At 29.7% G+C, this 7100-nt stretch overlaps 1 long non-coding RNA gene across 1 annotated transcript; it reads right to left on the bottom strand.

Annotated features, from left to right (window-relative positions):
- Nucleotides 1-1022: 1022 nt before the first annotated feature.
- On the bottom strand, nucleotides 1023-6453 carry LOC128559974 (uncharacterized). Its single transcript, XR_008372842.1, has 3 exons — nucleotides 4831-6453; nucleotides 4057-4225; nucleotides 1023-3573 (listed from the first exon to the last, which is right to left on the bottom strand). It is a non-coding gene; the product is annotated as an uncharacterized LOC128559974 (long non-coding RNA).
- Between the last annotated feature and the right edge of the window lie 647 nt (nucleotides 6454-7100).

The raw sequence follows: 7100 nt of genomic DNA, 5'->3' as shown, positions 1-7100 counted from the left end.
GTGTCGGGACATTCAAACTATCGCACAATAGGCGACTTTTAAACCTTTATCTGTTAACTATACTACCAATTACTAGACATATCAATACTAGTATCTGAATTTGAACTTATTTTCTTCAGATCGATCAACTTCAGTCCTTAACAATCTGGTTAATTTTCTATAGCGTCCTTTCAAAATCAACGAGCCAAATTTTGCCATAGAGTAAAGCCTATAACTTCCCACAAAATTAAGCATTTATAAAAACAAGTTAGCAGTGTTCTGAATATTGCTAAAATAAGGGTTTGACAATAAAATTCAATAAAAGTAATTGCCGTCTGGCATATGTTTTAAATCTTGAGTTTTAGAACTAATGTCAAGTATGCATTATGAACATAAAAGTGCTATTTCAATAATGTTCAGTAGGCACTAATGTAAGGAGCAATAAAAAAGCAAATCATACAGCCCTACATTTCCGTAAAAAAAGTAAATTAAAAATTATCTTATTACTTTTAGTTTGACAAGGAATAGCGTTGATTTTCGAGGCTATCAGTACTCAAATTTTACTATTGGTTTACCACAGCTGACTTTTATTAGTACCATTCTCATTAACTATTCAAAATGTGTCAATCAAATTTGCAACTATATGCAGTTTGAAAAGTAAAAAATGTACCAAGTCAAAACATTTATTCATTTTCACCTACGGAAAGTAAAAACGGCTAGAGCTAATCTATCCTTGTCATGTGTTATATTTGTATAACAATGTACCATATTGTTTTGTAATTTGTCTTTTTTAAGTTTGTTAAATGGCATAATGGTCTGAGTTTTGTATATATATGTAGTTTTTTTACACACTTCGTGTACTTCTGATTAGCCAAGATAAACATACCCTTGTAAAACAGTTATTCGCGGTTTGTGAAATTTTATATGTGACCATGACTGAGAAAATGGGTCCGATGAGAAAATTTGACATTTTCAGGTTTTTGCATATTTAGAAAGTATACCCATTCAGAAATAAATCCTGAAAATTTCAGATGAAAATCTTCAAAATTGTCAGTTTTATGACAGATTTTGTAACATAGATATTAAAAATAAAAACAGAACATTTCAGTTATTCTTTCCTTCTAGTTTATTTCTCACTTACTGGTAATGGCTAACAATTCTGAAATAAATTTATCTTCTGTTACAATTGCATGATATATATTAGATTCCTTCTTATTACACAAAATGATAATCAACTAAAATCTACAACAATTTCTATAAAAATATTTCTCAAATTCTGTTACCATGGCAACAAATATATTAAATTCTCTTTTCTATGATAAAACTTTAAAAAAAAAAAACTTGTTCACTTAAAGAAAGGACTTTAAAAAGTAAAATATTAGAAGGCCTATGTATTTATAAAAATATTCTGAAAATTTCACATGAAAATATTAAGAATGTTTGGTTTTATGACAAGTTTTTGTAACATGGGTAATAACCATAAGAATAAGTTAGATTTGTCATTGTTTCTTCATAACTTGTCTTTTAGCTACTGGTAATAAATGACTATTTTGGGAAAAATGAACCTTCTTTTACTATGAAATTTTATTCTTCTGATGCTTACTTAAAACACAAAAATACAGCTAATTAAAATCTTTCATATTTTCTATGAAAACATTATTCAAATTGTGTTACCATGGCAACATATGCATTAAATTCCTTTTTCTACAATAGAACTTAGAAATAAAAGCTTAATTTGAAATAATGTTTCTTATAAGTTGAATATTCCGAAGTATATGTATTCGAAAGTAAAATTTGAAAACTTTATGTGAAAAGATATAAAATGTTTGGTTTTATGACAGATTTCGTAACACGGGTAATAACCACAAGAATAAACTATTTCAGTCGTTGTTTCTTCGGTTTGTGTTTTCACTTATTGGAAATCACTGGCTATTTTTAAATAAATGAATCTTCTTTTACAAAGAATATTTAGATAGTCACTTAAAGTGCAAACATCTAGCTGGCTAAAGTCCTTCACATTTTCTATAAAAACATTATTAAATTATGTTACCATGGCAACATATGCATTCGATCCTATTTTCTATAATAATACTTTAAAAAAGAGCTAAATTTGGAAAAGTGTTTCAGATAACTTGAATATTATCAAATGGTGTGTATTCAAAAATATTATCTCAAAATTCCATGTTAAAAAAATTAAAATGTTTTGTTTTATGACAGCGTTTGTAACATGAGTAATAACTATAAGAATAAGACATTTCTGTCATTGTTTCTTCATAACTTGCCTTTTACCTGCTGGTAATAAATGACTATTTTGAAATAAATGAAACATATATTACTATTGATTTTTTTTATTGTTTGTACTTATTTTAAAGTAGAATACTAGAAAGTACAGCTAATTAAAAATTTTCCATATTTTCTAAGAAAATTGTGTTACCATGGCGACATATGTTTTAAATTCCCTTTTCCTACAATAATACCTAAAAACAAGAGCTTATTTTAAAAAAGTATTTCTAATAAGTTAAATATTTCAAAGTATAAGTATTCAGGAAAGAAATCTGAAAATTTCACATAAAAACTTTAAAATAACGAAAGTAGTTATCGTAAGAATAAACATTTCAGTCATCCCTTTCCTCATAATCTGTTTTTTTCACTGGCTAGTTATAACTGACAATACTGAAGAAAGTGAACATTCTTTTACCATTACATTATATACTGTAGATCCCTTATTGAAATACAAATCCATAATTTCAATGAAATATAATTTGAATTATGTTACCATGGCAACATACATACTAAATTCCTTTTTTCTAAAAATACTTTAATAATTAACACAATAGCTTAACTTTTGATGAAGGTTACACTGCTACAAGCTCTGGTGAAAAGTAAATATTTATTTCCAGCCAATACTTTAAAGTAGGTAACTGAAACTACAACCTTTACTTGATGTTTAACCTTAACAGCTAAACACATCTATATGAACAGCAAAACAGGCTAAAGTGTTGTGTATTAAAACGTTTGAATTCAACAACAATTTCTATCTTTTATATTCACTTCCTTTTTTCAGTTCTCAGAAAAATCCTGGTCAATCACAATTTCAGTTTTCAGTTCAAGTGGTCTGGGACAAACAGAATCCTTTGACTTTTCAGACATATACTATTCTCTTAGGAGTTCATACAGGTATCATTGTCAGGCTTGTGTCATTCCATGTCAGTAATATTCGTTTGGAAAGGGGGAGTATATTTTAGTAAGTTAACTGTCTCAACTGGACTGTCACTTTTAACACTAACAATCAAGTGTTTCTGCAGACATGGTAAAGTGGTAATACTTAGTTATCTTCTTCAAAAGTTTAAAATATTGTGATAAGATATTTCTCCACTGGTAGAATGTGACAGGATTTAAATCATTGTTGACCAACTGTGCAATGTTACGATCTTTCTTTGATGACTGACACACTGTGTCAGCAAGATCATGTATTATTAAAGGTCTCAGCATTCACCCTCCTCCACAGATTCTTCTAAATTCAAAAGTGCAAGTCATATTCAAACTTTGCATGGTCTGTGATCATTGTTGAATATTCAATCGATCTGTGATATCCTGTAACAAATAGGTAAAACATTTTATTTTAAAAAATTAACCTTGGAGTCGCTTTATTTAATAAAAGCAGAGTTATCACTATTTGATAATAGATGATTCTTACAACCAATGCTCTAAAATACTGACAGACTGACAACAGCGTGCTGTCAGTATATAAAATGTACTTTGTTTGTAAATTTTGATTACTGCAAATAGGATGTTCTAAAACACAGTTTTTGCATTTACTGTGTTAACCCTTAACCTGCTAAATTTGCAAAATGGACTACTCCATCTTAAATAGAGACAGTACCATTTATAGCTTATAGGGGGTTCTCATAGAAAATTTGCTGACTAAATATCAAACACTGCAGATCATGATCAGACTGCACAGATGTGCAGGTTGATCTTGATCTGCACTGGTTGCAAAGGCAGACATAGCTGCCTCATTCAGCCTAAGGGTTAAAAGTATACACTGTTTTAACAGCTATAAAAAATGGTTGTTACCTAGTAAAACTCTCCACAGACCATACCACAGCAAGATGTTATTTCTATTCTAGCTAGCAGCATTGTCAAAATGGAATACCAATACAGGTAGTGATGTACCATGCTCACAAGTTGTCTGCCCCTTTACCAACTGAGTTTCTTTCATAAACAAGAGGAAACACTTGCCTTCCTAAAAAAGATTTAAAAGTCTTTGGTAAAAGTATCTGTTATCTTCATGTATCTCAGGAACCTTTACAGCCTTCATTCTAATCCATATTCTTGGTGCAATAAAACTGGTAAAAAAATTCAATCACATCACAATTTCTAAGTCAAGAATGGGTTAATTAAATTTGAAAATAATCACATTACAATTAAACTAAATTACAATTAATTGATTTACTTCAAATAATTAATTAAAATTCCTATTATTTAGAACTCTTCTACAATTTAATGAGATATCAACTTATACACATGTACATGTAGTGTTAAGCATTCAAATTATCCATGTACTTATTGAGTGCCACAGACTTTTCTCAGGCTAATAGCCAATGTAATGAAGACTTTTCACAAACTGATCCTCCTCAAAACCGGATTTTTGAAATGAAATTTCAATAATGCCAGTTTTGTCAGTTTAAGCCATTCAATAGTCATAGTACATGTACATACATTGTACAAATCATTAGTGTAGAAATAGACTTATTTTGTATAGGCTCCAACAAAACCTAGACAGAGGTATAATTAAATAATATATTGCATTAAAATTATAATAGGAGCCATTAGCTGCATGTTACTTACCTGATTCCTCAAAGCACATCCAAAATATGTTACATTTTCTTCAGATCTTAAAGTTAACAGACCAATTTCCTGGCTGTTGTAGGGTATATGAACCAGCTGTAGTGGAATGAACCATCAAAGGAACAATGAATATTATCTGAAAGAAGATATAATACATGTACTGTAAACATCACTAAAAATCAAAAACTGAATACTTAATTAATAATGTGATTGTGAAAGGTTTCATTAACTTACCACAAAATACTTTAAAAGTTATTATACTATGAATCTATTTTTTAACGGATCATAAATTATTTTACACACAGCAAGGCTCAAAAATTTAAAAAATAAAAAGATTTTCATTATATAGCATAAATTCCCACTATCCATATTACAATCATCCTGTTACAAAACATTCTGAATCAACAATAATGGAAAGAGAGTAGTCACCAGACAGAAATAACATGACTTATGAGACCCACAGCAAAAACAGTTACCATTTTATAAATGGAAGCATCTAGACATCCGGTAACCAGAAACCTATATATAGCCAGTGTTTTAGCCAACCGGTAACAGGACGCCTAGCCTATCCTATCCTATAGGGGTTTTCTAGGCGTCTGGTAATCAATTTTAAAATATTGTCTGAATAAGCCTTACATGTGAATATTCAAACCTTAGTATGCCAAAAAAAATATGATACAATAAATTTATTCATTACAGTATTCATATATAAAATGATCGCCGAACAGCTAGAAAAACATTCGCGGAGAGGCTAGTCGTCTTGTTGCCGGACAGCTAGAATGCAGGGTAGGCGTCCGGTTACCGGACATCTACATATTTCCTTTTAAAATACCTTTGCTACTACTGTAAGAGGGGACATTTCGGGAAATGATGTGACATATGCAGGCATCTATAAGTCTGCATCAAATTTATTAATTATCATAGCTACATGTATTTTTCCATACTAATGCTTACTATGGACAATGAAATAATTTGATGAATCCTGGTCACCTTGAGTAAGAAGCTGCCTGCCTTCAATAATCTTTGTGACAACCCAACTGGTCATTTTATATTAAATACACAGGCATAATGAAATCATCTGTGTTTAGTGGCCACAAGATAAATTTCATAAATTTCTCTCGGTATGTTTTGGATTCACTTCCGGGTAAAAAGACAGACTTATAGGAGTGATCGTGTTTGTAAACAAATCCATTGTATTTTCTATTTTTAGAACTGATAAGACAAAGACCGGGTGGGCCGACGCCGAGCGTCCATGTTTTTTGTAAACAGTGGTGTTTTTCAAACGGCTTAAACTTTCTTAAAACACAAATAATATCAATAATTTTTTGATCAATGGAAAGTGTATAAAACAAGCAATTTATTGATTACTTTTGATTATAAATTCGAAATTAAATGGATTAATTATGAACGCTTAACTTACAGTGTTTCTTCAAAATGTTTGGAGGATCGCTACGCCGCTATTAAAATCTTTTGTCATTTAAAACGGATATTCATTTTAAAAAGATATTTAAATGGGAAAATATGAAAATCCTAAGCATTCCAAAACTTTTTTAATTTTTAAAATCCATAAATGAGCGAAAAAGTTGTTAAAAATTAAAAATTCAGATCCCATACACAAACGGTGTAAAAACATTAGATTATGAAAATTATAACACAATTAATAATCAAAGAGCTAGAAAAAGTGTCATGAATCTAATTGAAAATGAGGGTTTTATCGACGTTTGGCGAATACTAAACGAAAATAAAAGAAAATATACATGGAGAAGGCAGAATCCAACAAAGAAACAATCAAGACTCGATTTCTTCTTAATAAGCGAAAGTGTAATGAACTTAGTAATAGACTCAAATATTATTCCTGGTTACAGATCAGATCATAACGGTATTACTTTAAAACTTAAGTTTAACGATAGCTTAAGAGGAAAGGGTTACTGGAAGTTCAATAATTCCCTTCTAAAAGACGAAACATATATTAAGTTGGTTAAAACTACATTAGAAAATCTTATCGAACAACATAGAACGGAAGATAACGAAAATGATGGGGACACTATAAACGGAAATTCTTTTCAAAACAAACATATTCAGTTAAATATTAATGATCAACTTTTTCTAGAAACCTTTTTAGTTATTCTTCGAGGGGAAACCATAAAATATTGCTCCGAAAAAAAGAAAAGAGAAAAAAAACGGGAAAAAGATCTAGAAAATGATATTCAAATTTTAGAAATAACATTAATGCTAACTTTATGAATACAAATGATAGTACATTTAACGAA

This window comes from Mercenaria mercenaria, chromosome 1 (genome assembly GCF_021730395.1).
Source record: "Mercenaria mercenaria strain notata chromosome 1, MADL_Memer_1, whole genome shotgun sequence".
Classification (NCBI taxonomy): Eukaryota; Metazoa; Mollusca; class Bivalvia; order Venerida; family Veneridae; genus Mercenaria; species Mercenaria mercenaria.
Note: the sequence above shows the minus strand (reverse complement) of the source record. Positions and strands in the feature narration are given on the sequence as shown.